Source organism: Lonchura striata, chromosome 2 (assembly GCF_050655825.1).
Source record: "Lonchura striata isolate lonStrDom1 chromosome 2, ASM5065582v1, whole genome shotgun sequence".
Taxonomy (NCBI): Eukaryota; Metazoa; Chordata; class Aves; order Passeriformes; family Estrildidae; genus Lonchura; species Lonchura striata.
In genome coordinates, this window is record NC_140704.1 from 1,848,312 (window position 1) to 1,876,060 (window position 27,749).

The 27,749-nt window shown below is 44.6% G+C and overlaps 1 long non-coding RNA gene across 1 annotated transcript; it reads right to left on the reverse strand.

The window, feature by feature from the left end:
* Window positions 1-27,530, reverse strand: LOC146768090 (uncharacterized). Its single transcript, XR_014950232.1, has 4 exons — window positions 20,647-27,530; window positions 11,985-12,097; window positions 11,839-11,899; window positions 1-9,262 (listed from the first exon to the last, which is right to left on the reverse strand). It is a non-coding gene; the product is annotated as an uncharacterized LOC146768090 (long non-coding RNA).
* Between the last annotated feature and the right edge of the window lie 219 nt (window positions 27,531-27,749).

Here is a 27,749-nt window from a genome sequence, read left to right on the forward strand (position 1 = left end):
CTCCTGACAGGAGGGGACAGCCGGGGGAACAGGGACAGGAGGAGAGGGAACGGCCTCAATTAGCACCAGGTGATGTTTAGGTTGGATATTAAGGAAAATTACTCCATGGAAAGGGTTGTCCAGCCCTGGCACAGCTGCCCAGTGAAATGGTGGAGTCCCCAGTCCTGGAAGTGCTCAAAACCACGTTGATGTGGCACTTGAGGAAATGGGTTAGTGGTGACCATGGTGGTGGTGGCTGATGGTTGGATTTGATAATCCTAAAGGTCTTTTCCAACATAAAAGATTCCATGATTCCAGGGTATGGATGAGATGAACACTCAGCTGCTTCCAGAGTGTTTTTGAGGATAAACGCCAACCTTATAAACATGAGACCAAACAATATCCATGATTTTCTTCACATGCAACCCATTTCCCATGTTTCTTTCACTGTGAGCTATTGCAAATCTACTCTGTTCACATTTGCAGACATTTTAATATTATATACCATTTATCCAAGCATTTTAAGAGAGGATTTTTATAGTTCTTGTGGCAAAAAAGGACATGGAATTACATAATGGGGAACAGAGGCAAAAGGAAATGGGACACTTAAGTTTCCACCAAGTTTGGAGTTTGGATTGAGGCCCCAGAACCCAAATTAACCTATCTTGAATGATTTTGCCTAAATTAGGAATTTGGTGGCTTCTCCATAGATGGTTTGGGGGAAACATGATTAATCCAGAGATCTGCGTGTCTTTACTTTGACTCAGGAGAAATTCTGACACAACTCGAGGAGTTTAATTCAGGTGAGACTGGTCTGGTTCTTGTGGGGCGATTTTTCATAAGTTTTGTCATTTTTCAGCACTATTTCAAAAAAATCTCTAGTCAACTTCAAAATCTCTAAGAGTTCTTGGAGTAAAGCCAAAGTCCTCTGTAAGAATTCACCTTTGAGGAAAAAAATAAAGGTTTGAAGTCATACATCAATGTAGAATTCTGGGCATAAATGGGAGTAAAATCCAACTTCTCCATAGCTGCAATATTAAATTATTTTCTCTTTTCTTTCCATGTTTTTAACTCTAATTTTTACTTTTGCCTACAAAAGACACCCCAAATATTGGTTTTAATAACAGAAATCTTCACTAACCAACTCCATATGTGATTGAGTCCTGCTGCCTGAATAAGTCAAAAATCCTGTGAGCAAGGAGGGAATGATCAAATAATAAATGAATTAATGACACTACATAAACATAACCCCCAAATCCACCCCAATAAACATATTTGTTAACCTTTGAAATGTAAACAACCAAACTTCCTCTGGATTTTACTGAGCTGCTCATCCTGGTGAGTCCAAAAATGTGAGACTGGCCCAGCCCAAGGTGTGCGCTGAAGCCCTGGTGCATAGATCACGCTCCATGAGCTGGGTGTTCCCATTTCCCTTGGACAAAAATGAGGGAAGGAATCGTCCAGATCTCCACTCCACCCCAGCAAGCAGCAGGGATGTGTTTTTGGGATGGAATCAGGCACAGACCCAGTGCTGGTGAGTTCTGTGGACCATTGCAGAGCCCTCTGTCAGGAGATTGTTATAAATGAATTTGTTTTAGTAGGCGGGATTAATGATAGTTAATTGTTTTAAATGAATTGTTAGTGTAATGGATTGCGGTACTGTAATGATTTGTTATAATTAATATGATAAGCTACAAAGTTATATTAATTGTTAGTTGTGTGTCTAGCTGTCAGTCCAGGAAAAGGGGAAGGGCCGTGTCCAGGGGTGAAGGCACCAGCTCAACTTGTGACTGGGAGAGCCGACCAGCCAATGGTGCCTCAAGCTTCTGGAATGATCAGTCAGGAATGCACCACCACACGGACCAACCAGTGACCAAAACAAGGACCAACCCTCGACCGGATCAAGAACTCACCAATCCTGCCCCCTTCAAGAGACAATAAAGATCCCTGGGTGTTGGAACTCAAAATGTCCCTCAGACATTTTTGGAGGTTCCAGGCCTTGGTCAGAAGAATTTTAGATCCCGGCAGGCAGCTGCAAACAGCTGTGATTTTGGGTTTGAACCATGGAATGAGTTACCAACTTTGGAGGTGGAACAAGCAGTCACAAAAGGTTAGATGGGATAGTAAAAGTAGTTACAAAACAGAGGGGAAAATTTTTAGTATTGTACAGGGGGGTTTTAACACCTGTACAGGGGGGTTTTTACTTTGTACATGGGGGTCAGGAGTTCTAAGATGGAGGAAAGTGGGCTGATCCCATTCTTCCTCCTTCTTCTTCCTCACATCCATGTTCTTGGTGATGTTGGCACTCACAGATTGGTTTAGAGTAGAAAAACACTTTGTAATATAGGTAGTAGGTATTGGGGGAAAACTGTAAACATATAATACGTAATATATCATATAAAAGAGAGCAGCAGCCCTGGGCTGGGGGAGAGAAGACACAGTCAGAGAGGATGTCAGGGTGTGTGTGTGCCTCTGCGTGGGCTGCTGAGCAAACACAGCAGCCAGAGAAGAAATTCTTTTAGATAACTCACAATAAACTGCCTTGAGACAGAACAACAAGAGGCTGCACAGTTTTTCTTTGGAGACACGGCTTGGAGGAGAGACTTTACCACCACTCGAGACCCCAGAGCAAGCCCGGGGTTCTCACACCTGGGTGTCGAGCATCCAGGTCTTTTTCCTGTGGACTCTGTTTCCCTGGGAAAAACAGCCTGTGTTTGTTACACGGTTACTCTGGCTTGCTGCTGAGGTCCTGGGTTTATCCTGGGGCCTCGTCTTCAGTTGTCTGTACCTTAATAAACAGGCCCAGACCTTTCAGCTCCAATTTGCCTGTTTCTTCTTTTGTAACAAGACGGAATCGAGGGCTTTGCCTTTTCAGGCCTGACTGGCTCATTGCATCTGGAAAATGCAGTTCTTGATCCCCTAGCCGTCTTTGCAGCCTTTATTTTGGAGCTCCAGGCTCAGTTCTCCTGCTTTTTCATGGTCCTGTCCCAGCAACTCAAGCTGGAATTCACGCTGGTGGAGCGGCCAGGGAGAGAGAAATGTCAGCCCTCACTTTTTGGGTGGGCTTAGGCCGGCACATTTTGGGGTTTTCTTGCATAATTCTGCCCCTGAGAGACTCAGCCAGTCTGATGAGTGTCACTGGAGAACGGGGAAAATGAAAACATTCCATAGATCCCTAAAAACCTTCATTTTCAGGGGAATACTGGCCTGCACGGGCAGTGTAACGTGAGGTGGGTGTGACACGGAGGGAGGGAGAGGAATGAAATCGAGCTCGGATGGGTGTGTTGGTCCCAAACCTTAAACAAACACCAGGAGCTGGTGGAATGCAGTCACCTTCCATGTTCCTACGGCGCAGGATCTTTGGGATCCCCGAGCCAAGAAGACACACAGCAAGCTTTGCTCTGCGTGAAGAAACTCCGGGGAAACTTTCCAGAAATTTGCTTCACGTCTCTCAACAGGTTTGGGAGGAATATCCAGGAATAACAAGCCCTACAAAATACGAAGCACTTAAAACTTTAATGCTTACATAAAACCCTCTGAGCCCATTAATTGCTGTTCTTCATCTCCTCCTCACAGAGAAAACGCTTGTGCTCCTCCACTTTAATCCCTGGGACGTGGCAAAAGCAAACGTCGCTGCCTTTCCCCATTTTCCCTTCTGGGATCCCGCTGGAAGTTGTGTCCTACACCTCTTCCTTGTGATGCTCAGGAGCTCGTGCTCCTTCCAGCCTGAGGCAATTCCTGGTTTGATTCCCGAGGCGGCTTCTCCAGCTCCCGGAGTGCCGGCAGGAATGGTGGCTGCTGCTGCTATGCCAAGCTGGAAAATAATTCCAGGAAGGCAGCAAAGGAGCAGCTCCTTGGTTCAGATGTCCTCAAAATGAACAAATTGTCATTTGTTCAAAAAATGAACCTCCCATTGTCATGTACAAGTTAATTAAACTGCAGAAGACAAATAATTTTTGCCTGGAGTCTTGAGAAGTTGTTAAGCAAAATGTGAAACTCACAAAGAATTGGGGTACGACGTCGTGCAGAATATGGGAATTCAAAAGTTTGGCTAGAACTTTTTTCTTTTTTTGGGAAAGGGAACTTCAGGGAAATTTTAAGTCTCATTTGCCTCTTTAGGTCATATGATCATGAGGCAGGACAGAAAAAAAATTAATATAAAATAAAGTGAAATGAAATGAAATGAAATGAAATGAAATGAAATGAAATGAAATGAAATAGAATAAAATAAAATAAAATAAAATAAAGTGAAATGAAATGAAATGAAATGAAATGAAATGAAATGAAATGAAATGAAATAAAATAAAATAAAATGAAATAAAATAAAATAAAATAAATAATTATATACAGGATTTAGAGAAGGGGTCCTTAGGCTTTAGTGAGCATCAGGTTTTTTGGAACATCCTTGTGAATTCCTAAGAATATTAACTAAAAAGAATAAATAGAATCATGGAATGGTTCGTGTTGGAAGGGACCTTGAAGCCCCCCAGTTCCACCGCTGCAGTGGACAGGGACACCTCCCCCATGGCAGCTCCCGTGTGGATTTTCCCCCCGGCTGACCCACGGCCACGCTCATCCTGCTTCATCCCTGGCACTGGGAGCAGAGCCAGGAAACCGGGATGGACGGAAGGAGCCTGGAAAAAGCTCTGGAATCACAAAGATCTGATATCCCATGGTGTCAAACCACCCTTCTGCCGGGCAAGAACAGAGCTTGGCTTGTCTGCGCTTCTTCACGGGCAACTTCCAGAGCCTGACATCACTTGACTCTCCACGAAATCCACGGAGCATGGGATCACGCTCCTGTCTTGCAGGTGACAACAGACATATTCCTGGTGGGCAATGTGTCTAATTAATATATCTGTCATTACAGCCAGACATCCTGTTGGGTTTGGCTCTTGGGAAGATCAAGATTGGGGAGGTTTTAAAAATACCTGGGAACTCCTGACCCCTGGAGATGCTGCTCCCAGGGAGTTGGGGAGTGTGTTTTTTTCTGGAACCATTTAACAGCATCTCCCACTGATTTTCCTCTGGCACAAATAATCAGGGAGAAAAAAAGGCAGAACGCTTTCTCAAAATACATTAAATAAAGGGTTTCATTTCTTTTGACTTTTAATCCAGACCCACTCGATTTATACTAAAAGAAAATAAAAGTGAAAGATGAAAGAAGAAAAAAATGTGGGTGTTTAATTGGGGAAAAGCAGAAACCTGCTGCTGTTTGGTAGAGAAGGACACGGGGAAGATTTGAAACTTAAATTATTTTTTGCTTTCACAGATCTCTGCTCATTCCCTACCTATCCTAATAAGCCAAAATCTTAGACTCTGTAAAATGGGAATTTTCTCCTTCTCACACGGTAGCAAAAGGGAGATGATTTTGGGAAGATGGGTTTGCAGCATCGAGATTTGAACAACTCCCACTCTTTCACTGCCTGGATATCAGAATATCCTGAGATATAGAACAAAAGGGGAAAATCTAGGAAAGCTTTGGCCCTTCCCCTTAATGCCCCCGGGCACTATGGAAGGTCTGCTCGTGGAAATCCAGCCTCAAAGCTGTTCCTTCTCGTGGTGAGGTCATGGAGTGCTCCACATCCTCAGGGAGGAAATGACACAGCCAGTGCCAACCAGGGAATTTCATCCAGGACTCGTGCTCTGGCCAAGGGAAAAAAGGGATGACGTGGGGACAGCCTGAAGCCACCATCGTCTTAAGAGCAGAAGAAAAGGAGCATCAGGGGATAAAAGGCCAAGGAAAGATGTGATAAAAATAGAAAATGTGGGAACTGGACAGAAATAAGCTCAAGATCTATCTCCAGGGTAAGACCAGTCTTATTCCATGTTTCCCTGGCTCTGATCCTTCTCTTCTTTGCTTTTTGGATTAATCACCGAGACACAGATATGAAAATCCATCATCCCCTTGGTCCTTGTCGTCTGCGTGTGTAAAGAGTCCCAGAATGTTTTTGGGTTGGAAGTGACCTTCAAGATCATCCAGTGCCACCCTGCCATGGCAGGGACACCTCCCACTGTCCCAGGCTGCTCCAAGCCCTGTCCAGCCTGGCCTGGGGATTCCACAACCTGTCTGGACAACCAGGAACGTTCAAATGCTCAAATCATCTCTAAATTGGGAGGATACTTAAAGTCTGAAGTTCCTGTTACAGACTGTTCCAGCCACTTAATAGATTCCAGCACAGATGTGGTCCCACAGATTAATTATTTTACAAATATATTCAGGTCACATATTTGGACAAGAAAACCATTTTTGAGGACACGCTACAAACCACCAAGACTTTAATTCCAGCCTACAGCAGTCTTGGATTTCTTTATCCTTCCATGAAATATCCCTCATTAATGACTGCTCAGATCAGCAGCCTGGTGTGACTCAGTTCTAAAGAAACACGGATTAAATTCCAGGCTGGCTCAAGAAATACACAAAGCAAGGTGTTGTTTCAAGCAGCAAAATTGTCCTGGTGAAGTTGTCCGTGGGCTGTGCCAAGTTTGGATCTCCCCAGGCTATGGAAAGGAAAGTTGGTTGTGATTGTTGCCACCAACAAAATCTGTTTTTCCCAGCAACACTTGGCACTCCCAGGAGTAATAATAATAATAATAATAATAATAATAATGGTGATGACAATAATAATATTAATAATAATAATATTTTTTTTTCTTTCTTTCCTCATAAATTGCCCAGAAAGACCAGCACAATGCAGGAGAAGTTCTGGAACTTGGCTATGCATGTTGTGTGTGAAATCTGGGCTTTGAGAGGAGCTGGGGAATGAAATGCCCTAAAAAAGTTGGGAATCTTAATTCTCCCATAAATGGCCATCCTCCTGGAACTCGTGTGAATTACATAATTATTACAGTTATTGCATTGAGCAGAAAGACTAATTAGCAATAAATTACACTCCATGGATCCTTTGGTGGGGTGTGGACCCACCCAGGATCTTTTGGGAGCTGCAAAACTGGTAGAAAGCCCCAGTGAAGCCACAAACATTGAACTCCTCATTTTTCAGAACCAAATGCTCTTCCCTGAGGATCTCCCATGGATTCAGATGACTCCAAAGACACCACTTGGGAAGACATGGAAAAAGCCACTCAAACTGTCCCCACCTCCTGGCTTTTCCCTCTTTCCTGCTGGTGGGTTGGAATGTCTGACTCCATAATTACTGTATAATTTATAATTACAGTCAGCAGCTGTTCCCGAGGGGGCTTTAGGATAAATTTGGGATGTGGGTGAGGATATCAGGGAAGCTGGACTAGAACCTTGGACAGGGCCTGATGAGCTCTTCCTGCTGGAGGGATCCTTCCCTTTCCCACAGCTTGAAGACAAGCTGGGAAGCAATTAAAATGGAAAATGACATTGTTCAGATTAATCATCACTGTGTTGGCATTGGATTTTCATGGAAATTATTTTTCCTTTATTTTCAATATTGCAGGGGGAGAAAAAACGGAAGAAAGAAAAATATTAATATACTGGAAAATAAAAAAGTGTCAGATATATTGCTTTTCTTTTTCCTTTTCCTTCTCTCTCCTGTCTATTCTTTTCTCCTCCTTCCCCTCCTTCCTTCTCCCTAAAAATTTCAGACACAATTCTCCCAGCAGGAAAATTTATGGCTCAACAACGGCACAGCTCAGCAAGGCAAAATAATGCAGGTTCAGCACCAGCTCAAGTGCAGCTACACAACTTCCAGATCCAAACCAGCTGCTCCATAGGGAAAGCAGCACAAAAATCCAGCGGGCTGCAATATTCCCACTTCCAGCAGGAAAAAGGGAGAAGTGATGAAAGGTTGTTACCACTTGCAGGTTGTCTGGAGGTCTGGGTGACCTGAAATATGTGCTCGGATTTGTTCTGCTGCTCCAGGTCACGACATAATTCTCATTTGAGGGCACTTTAAGTGAGGAAAAAAAAGGCATAAACCCCCCCAAGCTTAAAAAATTAAAGCTGTGTGACTTAAAAATAATTGGAAATTTAAGCCTTGAGGCCAATCCAAGCTTTGATGTCTCTGACTTTAGGTTTTGGGGTAGCAGATCACTAAATTTCCTCAAGCCATTCCTAATTCTGAGCAGTTTGATATTTTTGTCTGCCTAGAGGAAGCATTTGGAAGCTGCTTTTTCATAGATCACTGGAAGACAGTAGTAGTTTGGGAATCTCCATGCATTTGGCAGGCGTTTCCAGCTCAGGCAGTCATGGGAAGGGATTATTCCAGCTTTTGGCAGCAGAGATAAAAAGGGAGCCTTTGTCCAAATTACATAAAAACACTAAAGTTTTATCCCTCTCAATTCTGTAATAAATCAATATTTTAATCCTGTTTTAATAATAGGGACTGTGAGGAAAAAAACAAAGAAAATGCTCTACGTTCTTCTTGAAATATTCGCAGCAGAACCAAAAGCAAGATAACTCAATTTTGGGAGTGGGAATCTACATGAGCTGGATTTTTAAAACTTGTCTGTTCAAATTAATCTGGTTTTCCAAATGCACTTCAACTGAGCTGTCAAAAGTCCTTTAGGACATTATTTTATGGCACTTAAATATAGATGTATTAAAATAATTATCTATTTTTATTTATATTTATTTAAATCTGAGGGTAGCAGATCCTTCTGGCCACTTCTAGGTCACAGAACAAGAGAAGAGGAAAAGGCCTCAAGTTGCACCAGGGGAGGTTTCGATTGGATATTAGGGAAAAATAATTTCTTCTGAAAGCATTGTCAAGCATTGGAACGGGATGCCAGGGAAGTGGTGGAATCATTATCCCTGCCAGGGGAGGGTTAGGCTGGATTTAGGGAAAGGTTCTCCCCCCAGAGGGGGCTGGGCACTGCCCAGGCTCCCCAGGGAATGGGCACATTCCCAACGCCAGGAGCATTCGGACAGCTCTCAGGGATGCCCAGGGTGGGATTGTTGGGGTGTCTGTGCATCAGTCCAGGGGTTGGATTGATGGTCCTCATGGATCCCTTCCAACTCAGGATATTCCATGTTTCTAGGATGGTTAACCTGGAAACACCCCAAGGGCCGTCAGCAACTCTCCAGCATTTTCCCATCAGCATCTCCCAGTTTTTTCTCATTAAAATTTGGGACAGATGTGCTGAAATTTTAGTGAGAAGGGCAGAAAAGTAAAAAAATGGGGATAGTGGAATTTCCTCGCCTTCTTCACCCACACAACATCCCATGGCTCTCACATCCTCCTGTCCCTCTGTGTCCTGGTCTGAGAGCATGAATCCGTCTCCGAGCCATTCCCAAACCCAGCCGTGAGTGTCGGATCCTGGCACTGCTGCCTTGTCCTGTTCTTCCTTCTTTCCCCTGAGACAGAGTGAAAAATTAACAAAGTAAAAACCCGTTTAGATTTAAGTAAAATGCACCACTTTAAGCTTTATAAATATGCTATTTAGTCTAGTAACTGCAGCGCTAGCAAAACTACCCCAGCTAAAGAAAAAGAATACAAATTTCCACACTAAACAATAAAAAATAAAAAAGACTCCTCCTTAAACCTTAAAACAGACAGGGCAGAGTAACCCAAGAGTTCTTTCTGTACTTTCTAACAAAAACTAAGTACAAGTATAACTAGTTATAGGTGTAATGCAAAATCAACAAAATAAATATGCATTAACCTATTGTAAAATTCTATGCATATAAAAATTAATAAAAGTAATAAAAAAAAGAATCAAAAGTTCTCAAAAGTGCGCATGTCCATTAAAAAACAATAAGTCCCCACATGCATCCAGAGCTATAAATAAACATACCCATTCCCTCCAAATCTTTATTAAAATTATAGAGTTTAATTTTTCATCCACATTTCACACCCCTTTTTATTCCTTTTCCCTCCCATGTTTTGAAAGCCCTCCGGTGCCTGTTTTGCTGGTTGGGGGAGAAGAGCTCCAAAATCACGGTGGTGATCCCAAACTTCCAGGCACGGGATCCGGCCTTATCCCTGGATACCAACAAACACTGTCTGATGGCGTGCACTTCTGCCATTCCAGAGCCTCTCCTGGGGGTTTGGGAATCTGTGGGATTTTCTGGGTTTTTGGGAAGTTGAGGCTAATTCTAAATCGGTCCATGAGAGATCTCTGTAGGGTTACTGAATCCCATGGATTTCAGCTAAAACAAAACAGCAGCTTTGCTCTTCAGACCTTTTATGCCACTGTTTCCTCCTGCTTCTTCTTTTCCTCTCACTCCTAACCCCCAAAAAAGATCTCCCACTCCACAATTATCCATCCCATTTCTCCAGAGCCATTTTCCCAGCACATTTAAGTCCATAATTTGGAGTTCTCTGACTGTCTGTTCTCAGGGCAGAAACCTGAGCTCAGCCAAAGTCAACGGGAGTTTCCTCAAGCAAAAACAAACAAATTATTTGTTAAAACAAATAAAAAATTACCTGGTCCCTGTGGATGCCCACTTTCAAAGAACTCAAATTAATTTTACTGGGGCCTGAAATGACCTTCTATGGCATCTGGTCACATGGAATATTTTTCCATTGGAAAACACTTCCTCAGCTCAATGAGAGTGAAGTGCTCTGGGGAAATGTTGGTTTTGGTGGAGCACTGGCAGGATATGAAACTTGTTGGGATATTTCCAGCTCTCCTGCCACCTCACCCATCTGATGCTTCTCTTGGAGCTGCCTTATCCTAAACTCCAGGGTGTAAGGACTGGGAGTTCCTGGATGACTGAAATCACCAGCAGCTCCCTCAGGAAGAGCTCCTTGATGCCAGTCAGTCAAAAAGCAGTAAAAACATTAAATTAAACACCCACTTCTTTATCCCTTCTCTACTGACAGCACCATTTTTTTGAAATCCACTGATTTTTACACATGTAAAGCTTTAGGATATTGTATTGTGGAATATCCTGAGTTACAAGGGAGCCACAAGGGTCACTGAATCCAATTCTGGCCCTCCACAGGACAACCCCAACATTCCCATATTCCCACCATGCACTTCACTGATGGTCACTGGAGCAGGATATCAAATCTGCAGACCAATGATATCAAATCTTTGCCCAAATTCCTGCGACAAGTTCCTCTTTTGAACTAATTTCTAGTATTTTGTAAGTGTTATAAGCAAAAAGGATCATTATGCCCACTTTTAATAAAAAAAAAAAAATCAAGTAAAAGAGGGGAATTTCTTTCATGCCAGTTTTTCCAACAAGGCTTGGAGACGATGAACAGGATATGAAAAATTCTGAAGCACTTTCATCTCCAAATTTTTCCAATCCCCTAACTTGAAAAGCTTTTTGGATGCTTTTCCAACTTGACTTAAGCATCTAAACTTAAGCCTCACTTGCTGAAGATGCAAAAATGAAGGACACGATATGGAATGGTGCTCTAGTCCTAGATCCATAAATCCAAAGGAACTGGGAACAGCAGGTTCATCCAGGGCTCATCCACTCTGAATCCTGACCCTCAGCAGAACCAGGAGAGAGGTTCAATTTTCCTTAGGACTTCTCATGTTTATCTTCTGCAAAAGCAGGAATTTCAGTGTATTTTCTATCCACCAGAAGAGACAGAATTCCTGTCTTGCAACATAATTCCTGTGAAACTCCAGTTATTGGGATTACACCCAGTAAAGGCTGGAGCTGCACTGTTCCTCCACATATTCTGTCTTCATTTTGGCTGCTAATCCATCACAGAGCCAGGGACTGCTCTCCCGACCTCCCATGCAGAAGAGAAGCCACATTCCCATCTCCCTGCTATTGCCAGGAGATGACATGTCCCTACCCTCCTGCATCTGCACAAGCCCGTGGTTGTATGGAATATGTGCGAGCATCTGATACTCTGCTAAGAGCCTCAAGTGTTTTACACCACATTTTAGGTGATTTATTGCACTTTAGCACATTCATAAAACACATCGTGTTAAGCATATGCATAAAAATAATATATAGGTTACCACAAAATTTTTATGGCCTTAACCAGATCCGTCTTGGAATGTCGGCTCGAATGTTTCACTCCTGCAGGTGAAAAAACAGATTATTTCAACGGAGCTTAGGGAAAGTTGTTTAGTCAAGACAACAATATTGTGGAGAGAGCCGTTACCTTGGCAGCGCTTTGCTAATTTAAGGACTAACGAGTGTGGCTGGTTCCTGTCCTCCATCCAACGCGAGGTGTCCATGACTCCCGCCTCTCCAGGCTGCATTCCCACTCTCCTACTGTTTGCAGACAATACAGAGAGAGGGATTAGAGGACTGTGATGATATAAATACCCTCCTCAATCCCTGGGGTCCGTGGAGGTTTCTTCCAAGGGACGTGACGTCAGTGAGTGCTGGGGAAAGCCAGCAGGCTACAGATGTGACAGGAATCCCAAAATCCCGGGAGGACTTGGGTTGGAAGGGACCTTCAAGATCATCCAGTGCCACCCTTGGATGGGCAGGGACACCTCCCACTATCCCAGGTTGCTCCAAGCCCTGTCCAGCCTGGTCTTGGACACTTCCAGGGATCCAGGGGCAACCACAGCTGCTCTGGGAATTGCATCCCAGCCCCTCCCCACCCTCCCAGCCAGGAATTCCTTCCCAATCTCCCATCCAAACATTCTCTCTTTGACCTTGAAGCCATTCCCTGTGTCCTGTCCCTCCATTCCTTGTCCCCAGTCCCTCTCCAGCTCTCCTGGAGCCCCTCCAGGCCCTGGCAGGGCTCTGAGCTCTCCCTGGAGCTGCTCCTGTCCAGGGGAACATCCCCAGCTTTTCCAGTCAGGCTCTAGTTCTGGGATCATCTTCCTGGCTGGGATCATTCCAACATTTTAAGGGTGGGAATTTCTCTCTGGTGATGGCAGGAATGTCACCCCTGCCGTGCTGGGAACTCCACCCAAGACCATCAATTTAGGGCCTACTTATCCTGAACGTAGTCATGCCTCAGGTTTCAGATTTTATATTTTCAGATTCTGTGCTGCTTTGGTGTGTGGGTCTGAGCTCCATACCAGGGGATGCTGAGCTCTGTGCACAGAGCAGGGAGACAAAACAATTCCTGCTCCAGCTGGGCACCAAGGACAAATGATCCAAACCTCAGCCCAGGAGCACAAACAGCGTGGGCTGGAGAGAGAAAAACAAGCAGGGTGGGACTGATGGGCTGGAGCTGGAATGGGACAATGAACTCCAAGGTGCCAATGGAGCAGAACTGATCCCAGGGAGAGCCCCGGGAGCGCTCGTGCATTTTGGGACCATTTTGGGTCATTTGGGTGCAGCCCTGGCTGGGCTCTGGTGCTGCCCAAGGTGGATCCATGGAGGAGATCCTTTAATAAATCCCTAATTTATTCCTTAGCTCTGCCCAGCCTCTGCTCCCGGTCAGCCTGCACAAGGCATCAGTAGGAAATGCACGTTCTGTAAAGGGAAACCATCCTACTTTCATTCAATCATCCTAAAATAAAGTACGTGGCATCCTCAATTCCATTTTCTGTCTTGGAATTTAGTAAATTTTTAATTTCTGTGTCTCCAAAGAGTTTGGGTTCTACACAGAGTCTGTACTTGAAAAAGGCAGGAAAATGAAATGAAATGAATTCTTGATCGTTTTATTTTTAATGCCTTTGTTGTAAATGTCTGACATCCTGTTTTAATGATAGTTTTCCAAACAAATTTAATTTTGTCTTCATTAGTATGTATTAAAATAGAATAAATCTGTCTAAATTGGTGTGAATGAATCATAACATTTTACTTGATTAATCCTCTCAGGAAGCGCAGAAAATCTGGGAGAAATAAGAGATATAAAAGAAGAAGGAAGCCTTTAAATTCTGATTTAAAAACTCATTGAACAGGATGATATTTATTTTTCTTTTAAAGCTGACTTCCTCAGGATTTGTTTGAACACTAAGAAAGCTAAAAAAAAAAAGTTGAAAATTGGTTTGTTTTTTGTTTTGTTTTAAAAGAACTCATTTCCCCATATAATGACTAATTCCTCCAAGCTGAAACTGCAAGAAAAATATCAAATATTGTGAAAATTGGCAAAAGTGTTTTATCAACTTATTCCATCATCCCTTCCTCCATAAATAAGGACGGAAGTCTCTGATTTCACTATTCCTTTTTATAATCAAACCTGTACCAGTTTAATTATTAATATTACTAATATTATATTGTAAGTTAATTATTAATATATTGTTTGGTTTATTTAATATTTCTTTTGAATTGTGGATTTGTTTTTTTAGGGGGAATAACTTTTTTTTTCCTTTTTTTTGAGAATTTGGGGAAGTCAATTAAAAACCTATTTTTCTTTTCTTCTTAATGGATGTTTTTCCCCAAAGGAAAAGGAAAATCATCAGTTCGGGTAACGAGGCTTTAACTAATTAATGTTTGAGATTAGCAGCAACTTGATGAAGCTGAATTATAATATGGCCCTGAATATTTCCTCCACAATCACAGAGTGGGTTTGGTTGGAAGGAACCTTGAAAATTATCTTTTCCAATCCCCTGCCAGGAGCAGGGACAACTTCGACCATCCCAGGGTGCTCCAAGCCCTTCCAAGCTGGCCTTGGACACTTCCAGGGATCCAGGGGAATATTTCCCCTGATCCCTTTTCCACCCTCACCTTCCTCCTTCTCCGCGCGGCCGCTCTGGTTACGGCTGACCACAGTCCGTTCCCCAGGAGACTCCGGACAGGAGCAGGAACCCAAGGCTGTGGTTTCTCCACCCATCTGGGACCAGAAGGAGTCTCTCAGTTGCTTTTGGCTGCTCCATGTGCAGCTTGGCTGCGGCCACGTTTCCGTGGCTTGTTCTCACCCGCCTCTCTCAGCTCTGACGCCTTTTTTTTGCCTCTTCCCAGCCCACCTGACTTTGTTTTTGCCTTGTGGGATCCTTGCCCTGTTTGGACATGGAGAGGAGACGCTGTGGCTTCCCACTCTCTTGTCTTGCACTTGTTCTGAATCATTCCTTGGCTTCTCTGGTTCCTCATTTTGGCTTTTCTCAAGTGTCTGACTTGGCGGCCGTGTCCTAAAAATCCAACAGCCTGAATGCCTCGCTCACCCTCAGCAGTGGCCAGAGACACAAACCCTGAGGTTTGTGCTCCCCAAATGGAGGTGAGGTGAATTAGATAAGGAATTTCAGATGATCCTCATGCCTCAGATTTTAACTTTTATATTTTCAGTTTCTGAGCTGCTTTAGTGTGTGGGTCTGAGCTTCATACCAGAGGATGCTGAGCTCTGTGCACAGAGCAGGGAGACAAAACAATTCCTGCTCCAGCTGGGCACCAAGGACAAATGATCCAAACCTCAGCCCAGGAGCACAAACAGCGTGGGCTGGAGAGAGAAAAACAAGCAGGGTGGGACTGATGGGCTGGAGCTGGAATGGGACAATGAACTCCAAGGTGCCAATGGAGCAGAACTGATCCCAGGGAGAGCCCCGGGAGCGCTCGTGCATTTTGGGACCATTTTGGGTCATCTTGGGTTCATTTTGGGACCATTTTGGGTCATCTTGGGTGCAGCCCTGGCTGGGCTCTGGTGCTGCCCAAGGTGGATGCATGCAGGAGATCCTTGGATAAATCCCTGCTTTATTCTTTAGCTCTGCCAGCCTCTGCTCCAGGTCAGCCTGCACAAGGCATCAATCCAGCCTTCCACAGGTGATCCCAGGATATCACGAGGTCATTGCATGGATGAGGTTCTGTACAAACCTTTTCCATGCAGTGACACACACAAGAGGAGACTGAAAGAGAGAGAAGTATTTTCAGCGACCTCAGGCTCAGGTCAGCCCCTCCTCAAAATTACTGGAAAATTTTATACGAGAGAAAATATCCTTGGATTTCTTCTGACCCCTGAAGGTGGAACCCTGTGGTGAAAAGGATTCTTGACCTCCTTAGGCAATAAATCAGGGACTTAGACAGGTAATCCCACATTTCTCATTGTTTTAGTCATAGAATCGTGGAATATCTGGAGATGGAAGGTACCCACAATGATGGAAGTCCAACTCCTGGCCCATTTGGACTTTATTTGATTCCATTATAATTTAGCACGTGGATGCTCCCACATTCCTTCATCCATAACCTTCCAAAGAGCTCTGAGTGCTGCCTGGATCCCAGAGAGGCCAGGAGTGCCTCTGGAGCTGGGGACACCCCACACCTCTCCTTTCCCCATCCCAGTCCATGAGCTTTCCATTACATCGTAGAATCCTTTCCTCCCCACACGACCTACTGTGGGCCAGAGGTGGAGAATCCCATTTTCTAGCCCCTCATCCAGAGTGGATGTGATGATATCCATGAACCAGGAAGAAGTGTGATCAGAGCTTTATATCATTCCTGGTTTTCCAATCTGCACCAAACCCGTCCCGCAGGGCTCATGAGCCGCAGGTGTAGGTGTGAACACGAACTCTGGCTGCAGTTCCTGCAATTCCCAGAGTTCCCGATTCAGTTTCCTTCGCGTTGATTTTGATGAAGAGGCTGAAAAATCTGGAATTCCTTGGCTTTGCTCACACTCCACGTCAGAAGAAAGCAGGTGTTCCCTGAAATTCCAGCTTTGCCTCAGAAATGGGAATCCTGGTTCTTATCCTGTACTGCAACCCCCAATTTCCACAGCATCCAACTGCTCCTTTTTTTGCTATTTTGCACCTTCTGGGTGTGGGACACCAGTTCTGATTTCATGGAAGGCTCCATGGCATGGAGGAGAAGAAAATGAAGAGGAAGAAAAACAATCCTTGGGTTCCTCTTATCCCACCTGGACAGGTGTGAGCAAGACACAAGAACTTTTTGTTTTGGGGACTGGGTTTGGTCAAGAGAGGAAGAAGAAAGACAGGAGAAAGATGGGGAAGGTAAAAGAATGGAAAACTAAGAGCTACATTTTACATCTACTAAGAGCTTCTTTGTGATGAAGAAAATCCTAAAAAAGATATGAAATTACAGGGCTACCTAATTATACCTGTAAATTGGAGTGTTTATTCCATTTACATATTTCATAGATTTGCAGGTTTTCCTGCTCATAACAACACGATTCCTCCCTCTGTCAGCCAGATCATCAATTACTGATTGTAAGATTTTAAGACATTTCTTTGTTTATTTGTTTCTTGTAGAATTTTTTGCTTGTTTTTTGTTTTCTTTTTCTCAATTTTCCTTTATGACCTAATCTAAAACTCTCTCCTAATAACTGATGTTTCTTTCAAATCTCAAAGGAGGGGGTGTGTGCCAAAAACCTGCTGGAGGAAAGTTTGGATTCCTCAGGTGTCAAGAAGAAAGTCTTGAAAATGTGAGTCTAAGTGTTAAAGACCAAATAAACAATATTATTAACCAGATGCTGCTCATCTACAGCTAAATTCTTACTTTTATATGCAAATTACTTATGCTATTACACTTATTATTTTAGATAATGGACATATATTGGGAAGAAACTCCTGGGAATATTCCAACACCACTACGGAGGTTCCTGGTGTGAAGAGAGAATGTGTGGACTGAGAGAGAGGGGACACAAATTGGTGACCCCAAGAGAGCCCCACAGGGGATACTTGGAATAAAAGGGAACATCTCACGGTCTCCTCCAGGCATCATTTCCCTCTGGCAGGTGGATTCTGGCTCTGTTTTTATGGATGATGAGCACTCAGAGGGCTAAAACAGGCAGCAGGGCCCCTGATTTCTGCCTGGTGGCCCCAAGGGGGGACAGGGGTCTGCTCCTCTGCTGGTGCTGTTTGGTCCTTGCTGTGCTCCTCCAGCAGCAGCTCCAGCCCCATGGCAGGAGTTTGGCCAGTTTTCCTTAGCAGCAGCCACTCTTCTCCTGGATAGTGCCTCAGGTTTGAGCTTTTATATTTTCACGTTCTGTGCTGCTTTAGAGTGTGGGTCTGAGCTCCATACCAGGGGATGCTGAGCTCTGTGCACAGAGCAGGGAGACAAAACAATTCCTGCTCCAGCTGGGCACCAAGGACAAATGATCCAAACCTCAGCCCAGGAGCACAAACACCGTGGGCTGGAGAGAGAAAAACAAGCAGGATGGGACTGATGGGCTGGAGCTGGAATGGGACAATGAACTCCAAGGTGCCAATGGAGCAGAACTGATCCCAGGGAGAGCCCCGGGAGCGCTCGTGCATTTTGGGACCATTTTGGGTCATTTGGGTGCAGCCCTGGCTGGGCTCTGGTGCTGCCCAAGGTGGATCCATGGAGGAGATCCTTTGGATAAATCCCTGCTTTATTCTGTAGCTCTGTCCAGCTCTGAGGTTCTAGGTCAGCCTCTCAAGGCATCATGGAGATCTTTTTTGGGGGCTGTTGAATAGGTGCAGCTTCCTCCCACGCCTCTCACTTCTCTGTTTCCCTGTGGAGCTGCTGTGGTCCATGCGCAGCCTCCAGCTCTGGTCTACAGCATCCAACAGAGGTGAGGGATCCCATCCAGAGGCACAACTTTGGTTGTGCCACCACCTTTGGCATCACAACACTGCTCTGGGAACTCCCCAGCAAGGAGATCCCAGCTCCAAGGACTGCAGCCCAAGGAATCCAAATATAGACAAGGATCCCAGCTCTTCAAAGCTCATGGGAACAGCAATGAGGGGATTGGACACCATCGGATCCATTTCACCTCATGGAAACTCATGGGATCAGAGCAGTGAGGTGATGCCTTGAGAGGCTGACCCAGAAGAGAGACTGGACAGAGATAAAAAATAAAACAGGGATTTATTCAAGGATCTCCTCCATGGATCCACCTTGGGCAGCACCAGAGCCCAGCCAGGGCTGCACCCAAATGACCCAAAATGGTCCCAAAATGCACGAGCGCTCCCGGGGCTCTCCCTGGGATCAGTTCTGCTCCATTGGCACCTTGGAGTTCATTGTCCCATTCCAGCTCCAGCCCATCAGTCCCATCCTGCTTGTTTTTCTCTCTCCAGCCCACGGTGTTTGTGCTCCTGGGCTGAGGTTTGGATCATTTGTCCTTGGTGCCCAGCTGGAGCAGGAATTGTTTTGTCTCCCTGCTCTGTGCACAGAGCTCAGCATCCTCTGGTATGGAGCTCAGACCCACACTCTAAAGCAGCACAGAATGTGAAAATATAAAAGTTAAAACCAGAGGCATATCAGAGGGAATCGGACACCATTGGATCCACTTCTCTCCTGGCAATCCGAGCCCTCAGGTGACCCCTGCTGCCCTCAGCATCCCCTTTCTGGCTGTTTCTCCACAAATTTCCAGAGGCCCATCCCTCACTTTTCTCCCCGGCATCCTCCACATCCACATCGGTGCTTTGGCAGCAGAGGGCACTGCCCCCCTGGCCATGTGTTCCCCCTCCCCGCCGCTGCTCCAGGGCTGGGTTCAGCATGAGCGGAGCTGTCTGTCTGTCTGTCTGTCTGTCCGCGGGCTCGGGAGACTTGGATTTGTCTTGGCTGCCGGCTCTGGCATGCCTGGGAAGGGCAAGGAAAGGAAATGGGTGGGAGCTCCCATCTAACCACAAACTTGTCTTGCCCCCTCCTCCTTTTCTCTCTCTCCCCATCCCCTTCCCTCCGCCAGCCCAGAATTGCTCTGGAACTTGGGGTTGGGATTTCTTTTTTTTTTTTTTTTCCCTTTTCTCCTCTTTCAGACGTGACACGCTGGGAGTCTCTCCCGTTTCCATGTGCTCCCAGCCAAAGGGGTTTGTTGTTACAAGAGCGTGTAAGTGTGGTGCAATGTGTGTGGGGGTGTCGTGAGAGGTGCTTTGCACTTGGAGCAGGCAGGAATCACACAGCTTTTGGAAGTATTCCTGCGTTTTATTCCATGTTCCTGAAGATTTCATCTCAGTGTTGTTGTTTATGATTTAAAAACTAATTTTCTTTTGCTGTCCCTGAGCAATTTGGCCCAGTGGGAGGCTGCCCTGCCGCTCCAGATGAGGTGATTTGTCAGGTCTCTTCCAACCAAAGCTCTTTTATGATTCTGGAATTTATTTTCCACACTTTCCAAGTTTCAGGTCCATCTTGACAAGTGATGATCCCACTCTAAGTATTAACATAAACACCTTTTAAATCTGTTTTACCTTAATTCTGCCTGCCTCCAAAACTTTGAGAGAGAAAATCCTGTGGGGATGTGCCCCGTTGGCCTCTCTCTCTTTATCTGAATAAAGCTGCAGGACTCCTCTGTCTCCTCTATGGACACTGAGTTTTCCAGTGGGATTTTCTGTACAGGAGGGTGCAGCCTCCTTTTATCCCAGACTCAACTCCTGGCCCTCTTCCTTTCCCTGTGGAAAATCCAACCCATGGAATTGTGAAGATATCAACACACATCTTCCCTATCAGTCCCTTCCAACCCAACCCATTCTGGGGTTCTGTGAGAACAGGGATTTCTGTTTGAAGAAGAAAACCCTTGACAGCCCCATTTTGCTTTGAAATCTCTCCACAGCCAAGAGTTTTTATTTTTCACCTTGGCCATGTGGCAGCGTTTGACAGCCAGTGCTGCTCTGCTGTCCTGCTCCCTTTGAAGCCACCTCAGCACACAAGGAAATCTGGGAAGCAGCTGGGCTGTGGAGTTTGTTTTGCCAAAGGTGGCATCCTGATAAAGGATGGCAAATGATAGGATGGGAATTTGGTCCTGCACTCCCAAACCAAAATGAGACTCGGGGGGAAGGAAGAACCAAACACACAAAATAATTTCCCCTGGTTTGGGAAAGGAAACGTGGAAAACTCACAGCCCAGGCTGTGGCTTTGGGGAGAAGAATGCAAACAGTCACTTTCTCATCCTGTTGCTGTCCTTCCAAGGCTTGTGTGAAAAGGCTGATGCTGAGTCCCAGTCAGCCATAAAATAACAACAACAACTCTGCCCAGTGGCTGGGATTTGCCAATCCTGAGCTTTCCTCACCTACCCCGGGACTGGGAAGGACGGAAGTCTGCAAACCATCCCGGCTCCGAGTGCGGAATCCTCGCCGAATGTGATCTCACCCGCGGGGACAATCTGATGAACGGAGTGTTACTTGTTGTTCCAACACCATGGCAATGTCTCCAGGAGGAATACAAATCACTTGGAGCAGGGAGGCAGAGCCAGCTGAGCAGGTACCAGGAATGTGGGAGTTGCTTATTACTCACCCAGGGCGAAGAGCTGCTGCTTGTTTTTTTAATTATATTTTTACTCGCCTCTACTCATCACCCCCACACGGCACCAGCACTTTTTGTAATGAAAATAATAAGATAGAGCCTGATCCAGGGAGTACTGAGCACATCCTGATTTTCCATTGGATGTGTGAACCAGGTGGGACTTTTGTACTGGCAGATCTCCGGCCTCGTCAAATCTCAGCGGGTGCAAATCTGCTGAAGTCAGTGAGGGCTTCTCATCTATCACTTGTTTTATTAATATTGCTCTGTCTGCAAGTCCAGGCTCTCCAAGAACACATCTTTTATTTCATTGCCTCTCATCGAAGGCAACGTGTGAGTGCTGATTTTCCCGGGCTCAGGATCAGCTCCAGCTCTTTCATTGTTGCTTTTTTCCCCCTCTCTCTCCCTCTCTCATTTTTTATGGCAGCGTTGGAATTGCTGTCAGGTTTACAGTGCAGTAATAATCACCTCATTATTATTAATAACCATGGCAACAGAATGGAAATTAATCACTCCACTTCTGTTTATCCCCATGGAAACAGAGCCAAAACAAACAAGCCTTATCCACAATGCCCATTCCTAGAAATCAGACATCCTGCAAAATTCCCAACTAAACAAACCAGCAGCTCCAACCGCCTGGGTTAGCCAGTAGCACCTATGGAGAGGGCAAGGATACTCTGTCATGGGTGCTTCCACGGCTTCAAATTAGCAGGGGAGAAATACTTTTAGGAATTTTGCTTGGTTTGTTGGTTGGTTTTACTCTCCAGCTTTTGTCCTGGTGACTGAGTGCTGAGACACAGTGACAGCGATCCTTCTGCTTCCCACAAAAAAAACCTGGGCTTCCTAGAAGGCTGGGCAGAGAATTTGGATAAGGGTCTGGAGGGATAGGACAGGGGGAATGGCCTTAAGGTGAAGGAGAGCAGGGTTAGGTGGGATGCTGAGAAGGAATTCCTGGCTGGGAGGGTGGGGAGGCCCTGGGATGGAATTCCCAGAGAAGCTGTGGCTGCCCCTGCACCTGGAGGTGCCCAAGGCCAGGCTGGACAGGGCTTGGAGCAGCCTGGGACAGTGGGAGATCCCTGCCCATGGCAGTGGAGTTGAAACCAGATCATCTTTAAGGTCCTCTCCCAACCCAAACCATTCCATGAGTTCACCGCAAGTAGGATTAAAATTGTCAGGGATTGGAAGGGAGGCTTCAGGGAAATATTCATTGCTGAAGAAACTCTGGAGATAGAACCTCTTCCCAGGTGCCGAGCACTGAAATAAAGTTCCAGTCCAGCCGAGAGGAAAATATTTAGGCAGAAAGTGAACACAACCCCAATATTTTCTCTTTGTGCTGCCACCATCTTTGTTTGTAGGAGGAATGGAGGATGTCACACTCATTCCCTATGCACAGAAGTGATTTTTTTCCAAGGAAAATCCCTGTTTTTCCCCAGCCATTCCTCATTCAGATTCAACAGCACAGCAGTCGCTGCCTGTCCCCCCCTGCCCTGCCAATTACTGTGTTTTATTTAGGCTGTCACCAACAGATAATCTGAGCTTGCATCTGCTTTTTCCTGCGGTTTAATGACACACCCGGGGGACCACTTCCCAGGCTTTCAAAGGAAAGAATTCCTCCCTCAGACGATCCTTCAGTCCCAGTGATTCGGCTGACTCTTATCTGCAGATGCAGCAGCGCAGATTAGGGGTGGTGAGGAAAGATGAGAGAGGCAGGGAGAGTAATGATGATTAAACCCACAACCCTCCCGGGAGCCTCTTTTTGTGCAGCAGGATCTGCTCGGGTTGAAACCCTCGGAGTAGTTGAAATCAGCTGCGTGCTGGAAACGTTTATTTTCCATTATAAAAAAAAAAAAAAAAAAAAAAAAAAAAAAAAAAAAAAAAAAGTGGAACTCGACCACGTGGAGCAGGAAAACGAAGTTGCCACGTCTTCCAAAGCCTCGAGAGGTTTTGATGGATCTTCTCGCTGGGCTATGGCATCTCCTACAACTCTGGAAAATCATAAAATCAGCTTCTTACCTCTCTCTTTAACCAAAAAAATGGGGATAAAGCCCCTCTTGTTTTCCTAGATAGCCCTTTAAAAATTATCTACGCACTGTGTACATTTTTTGGACACATTACATTCATTTTGGGATCCTCTTGTTGTCTCACTGTGGATTTGTACAGAGATCCTGAATCCTGTTCAAATGGAGGAATTAAACCTGGAAATGACAGAGGGAACAGAATGCTTTGATATTTAACTGACCTTTTAAGCTTCCCAAAAAGGCAGGGAGAGTATAATTAACTGGGATGAATCCCATCTGAACTTCCTCCAGCCAGTCCTCCTGAATCCAATTAAACACAACTTTTCCATGTGGAGGTACAGTTGAGGAGAGATGGATGTTGCTGTTGGGTTTTCTGCCTGTTTTATATGATCCCCTCCCAGAATTAGGATTTTTTAAATCTGGGAGCCACCAGCACTGACAGATCCCTGAAATTCCTGGTCCTGCATCTCCCAAGCCACCAAACAAGCAGGAATATGCCAAAGGAATCTGTGCATTTGCAGTTTTGCATCATAAAATACTGACATGGTCTCTCCTGTCTATAGAAAAAATCCCAGATTTGAACAAATAGATACATGGGATGTGGTTTGACAGGTTATTTGACTAAAAATTAATACATTAATTGGTGTGGATTGGGAATGCATGAGCACTGTCTGACACGATCCAATGTTTGAACATGGATATTTGATTTCCATGAGGATGTCCTCCCAAGCCTTTCTCTGCCCCACCTGGGCTGCCTGAAGGTTCTCTTGGATTGCATCTGCTCATCCCAAATGTCTGCAGGAAATTTCAAATGGCAGGAGAAACCGAATTTGAGATGGCTGGTTGGCACCCTTAACCACACAGATATTATTATTATTATCATTATCATCATTATTATTATTATTATTACTACAGTCTAATGAGTCTCATCAACAGGACCATAAAATGAGGATTAATCATCTTTTAACATTCACATCAAGGTTTTCCAGAGAGGACATAGCGAAATTTCCCTACATTTGTAAGGGGAGCTCCAAGAGAGTTGGAAAGAGATTTTGGGAAAAGGGATGGAGGGACAGGACACAGGGAATGGCTTCAAGCTGAAAGAGGGAAGGTTTAGATGGAATATTGGGAATGAATTCCTGGCTGGGAGGCTGGGGAGGGGCTGGGATGGAATTCCCAGAGAAGCTGTGGCTGCCCCTGGATCCCTGGGAGTGTCCAGGGCCAGGTTGGACACTTGGAGCAGCCTGGGGTGGTGGGAGGTGTCCCTGCCATGGAATGGGGTGGGAATGGGTGGCTTTAAGGTCCCTTCCAGACCAAACAATCTCATGGTGTTAGGAAATAAATCTTTGAGAAGCTTGGATAAAGAATCCCTCTCTAAAATCCTCTTTTTTACCTCACAGGAAAAGAAAAGGAATTACCTGGCAATCCATTCTGGGAAACTCCACCAGTGTTGCCAGTGAAATATGATTTTGTGTACAGAAAGATTATTAAATTCCAAGGTTAGACAAGCAGGTGCCTGTTCCATTTAGGAATTCCCAAATCTATTGTCGACCCCACAGCAATGTTCTTACAGTGGGTGTAGCACGAGATCTGCAACAAATTCCTTGCTTTAGGGTCTGAATTCTTCCTGAAAATCTCACTAAGCTTTTCCTGGGATGAAACGGAACTGGCAGGCAGTGCCTGTGTTATCCCAGCTTCCAAGAGGGAAGATTCCAGTAACATCATGAGAATAGTAGGGACAGTACAGTGCTGGAGTTGCCTGGGAAGGCTGTGGGAATTCCTCCATTGGAGAGGCTGGAAAAATCAAAGGCAGATGTATGGCAGAGTGGTTGGTTTCCTCTCGGAACCCTGGCTGCTGAGAATTTTGGACTTTCTGTGCTGCCAGGCCCTGACCCCCAGGAGAACACTGCATTGACCTGAGGCCATGGAGAAGATTCCAAAATGGAATGACAGAACTGGGATTGTGGGGGTGGAGTTTGAATAGAAGTGTGTGATATCACAGGCTGGGAAACTCAGAGTTTGAGGGTTTCGAATACAGGAATAGATGTAAAGCAAGATGGAGGTTTTGGGCTGGAGGCTGCTCCTTCTCCTTCTCCTTCTTCTTCTTCTTCTCCTTCTCCTTCTCCTTCTCCTTCTCCTTCTCCTTCTCCTTCTCCTTCTCCTTCTCCTTCTCCTTCTCCTTCTCCTTCTCCTTCTCCTTCTCCTTCTCCATGGCTTTGGGTGGTTTTGTGTAATTGGATAAAAAAGTCCCCATTGTGAGCACGGGTGGTTGGTTATTGTGTTAAAAGTAAAAATAATTCAGGTGTAATTTCCTAATTGGACAGTTGATCCTCAAAAGGCCTTGCAGAGAGAGATGGGCTCCATGTTTAGTTTGTCAGAGTGAGGGGCTGCAGAACTCAGGGTTTGTGGGACTGTGACAGAGATGAGAACTGATAAACATCCCAGTCCCAACATGAAATTCCATCTCACGCATTTAATCCTGACCTTGGCAGAAAAGATGATGAAAACTCAACAGTTTCCCAGAGATGGAATTTGGTGTTGGTGACCTTATTCCATCTTCCTTATCCCATTTTCCTGTGTTTCTCTGGCAGCTCTCTTTGAAAAGTGATGCACACTGAGTCAATATTTTGTCCATTAATTCCAATTTACTTCCTTAAAATTAGTACTAGCTGTGGGAAGGACACATCTGGCTCCCCAGCCCAGGAGAAACATGGAAAAGCTGGAACAAGTCCAGAAAAAGGGCCACAGAAATTATTCAAGGGGCATCTGTAATCTGAAAAGAAGCTGGAAAAACTGGGAATTCAACTTGGGGAAGGGAAAGCTCAGGGGGTTCTTAGCAGTGGGAAAATTAATTTTAAACAAGGAATAAAGGATCTGGAGTAACATTTTATTCCATCATGAGCAGTGAGAGGACAAGAGGCATAAACTGAAGCACAGAATTCCATCTGAACTTGGAATATATTTTTTTTTCCTGGGAAACACAGAATTCCCTTAATCTTAACTTGGAATTTTTTTTTTTTTTTTTTTTTTCTGGGAAGGTGTTTGGACACTGGGCCAGACTGTCCAGAGTGGTTGTGGAGTGTCCATCCCTGGACATGTCAAAACCCAACTGGACACAGCCTTGAACAACCTGCTCTAAGCAGGGGTTTGGGGTTGATAACCCCTTCTAAAAATTCCACAATATTGGGGTTGTGTGGTGAGGAAGGGTGGCTTGGACTTGGAAATTAGAGGGACATCTAAGTAAATTCTCAGGTTTTTAGAAAACCGTAATTCTGTCTGTTAATTCCTGTTTATGTGTGTTCACTGCTCCTCCTAAAACTGGATTTGCTCACGGAAGTCCTGGATTTTACAGATCCCTGTCCCTGTTAACAGAACCACTTCTAATAGTTGATAATTTGAAATGTTTTCCATAAATTATTTGAATACAACTGATGTTTTTCCTGTTTAATATTTAGGATGGCTCAGCTTTGACTTTTTCCTCTTAGCAGAGCCTCTCCAGATTCTCGTCTGTCCTTTGTTCCAGGACATTGTTGTTCCTGTTGGGATTTCACTCTGGTTCATCAATTCCCATATTCAGGAACAAATATCTTTTATTATTCCCCCTTTTTAATCTCAAACTCTTCCCAGTAAAGTTCCATGGAAAATGCTTCAAAACCCATCACCAGACCTGGATGAATTCAGGAACAAGGAGTATAAAACCTCCAGGAAAACAAAATTCTTTGGCTCTGGAATAATCTGGGGTTCTTCAATTGCTGTGTTTGAACAGCAAAATTCTCCTCACGATGGGAAAGTCTTGACCTCCCTTTTTTTGAATAGAAAATAAATCATCAGGGTTTGTATCCTGGAAGAAAGTGAAATTGTAGAGCACTTAAAAAGGTGCATTTGTCAATCAGCTGAGTGAAACGAGTCACAAGTTTTGCAAAAAGTGGGATGGGGATTATTAGTTTTAAATCCAAAGCAGGATCCAGCCCTAATGTCCTTCCTGCTCCTTAGTGGAGTTACAGGAAAACTGTAACGTTTTTCAGGATGGAGCTGCCAACACAAAGTCATATTTTATACAAAAGGCGTCCACCGACAAACTGTGACCTTTAAAATGTTATATAAAATTTTACCAAGAGATGCAAACAGTTTTTAAATGTTAGCAGGGACAGTGAAGGAAGGAAAATTATTTTCTTCCCATTAATTGGAGGCAGAGGTTGTCCAAATGGGAATTCAGTTATCTGGGGAGGATTTAGGATGTCAGAGCCTGTAGAGGCTTCCAGGGAGTTTGACACACTTGATATGAAAGATTTAAACTTCAGAGTACTGAGAACAATGAGTTTATCCTGACTAGACATCCGTTCCTCAAAGTACCCAACCAGTTCTTGCTCTTGGAGTTTTGATAATTGATAATTTGATCATTCTCTGATGCAAAAATTATATAGTCATGAAGGTGGGAAAAGACCTCCAAGATCAAGTCCAGCCTCTGACCAAGTCCCACACTAAGCCAGAATGTTCCTAAAAATCCACTGCAGAGCCTCATCTTTGTCTTTGGTCTGGAAAATTTGTTGGACAATTGTCTCCAGAGCAGGTCCTGCAGCTTTCCCTGCCAAGTCAGGGTTTGGATTTATGGAAGTTGAAGTGGATAACTCAAAAAAAAAAAAAAACAAAAAAAAAAAAAACAAAAAAAAAAAACCAAACCACATGCCTTGTTTTCCATCTTACTTTCTTGAAGGTTTTCTTTGGGTTGGAATTCTTTAGGCTGTGTTGTAAAACAAACAAAAAAAAAAAAGACCAGGAACTGGATTAAATTCCTTTGTTTGAAGGGAAGGTTTTTTATCTCCTCTCTTCCCTGATTCCTTGTCCTGGACATTCCCACA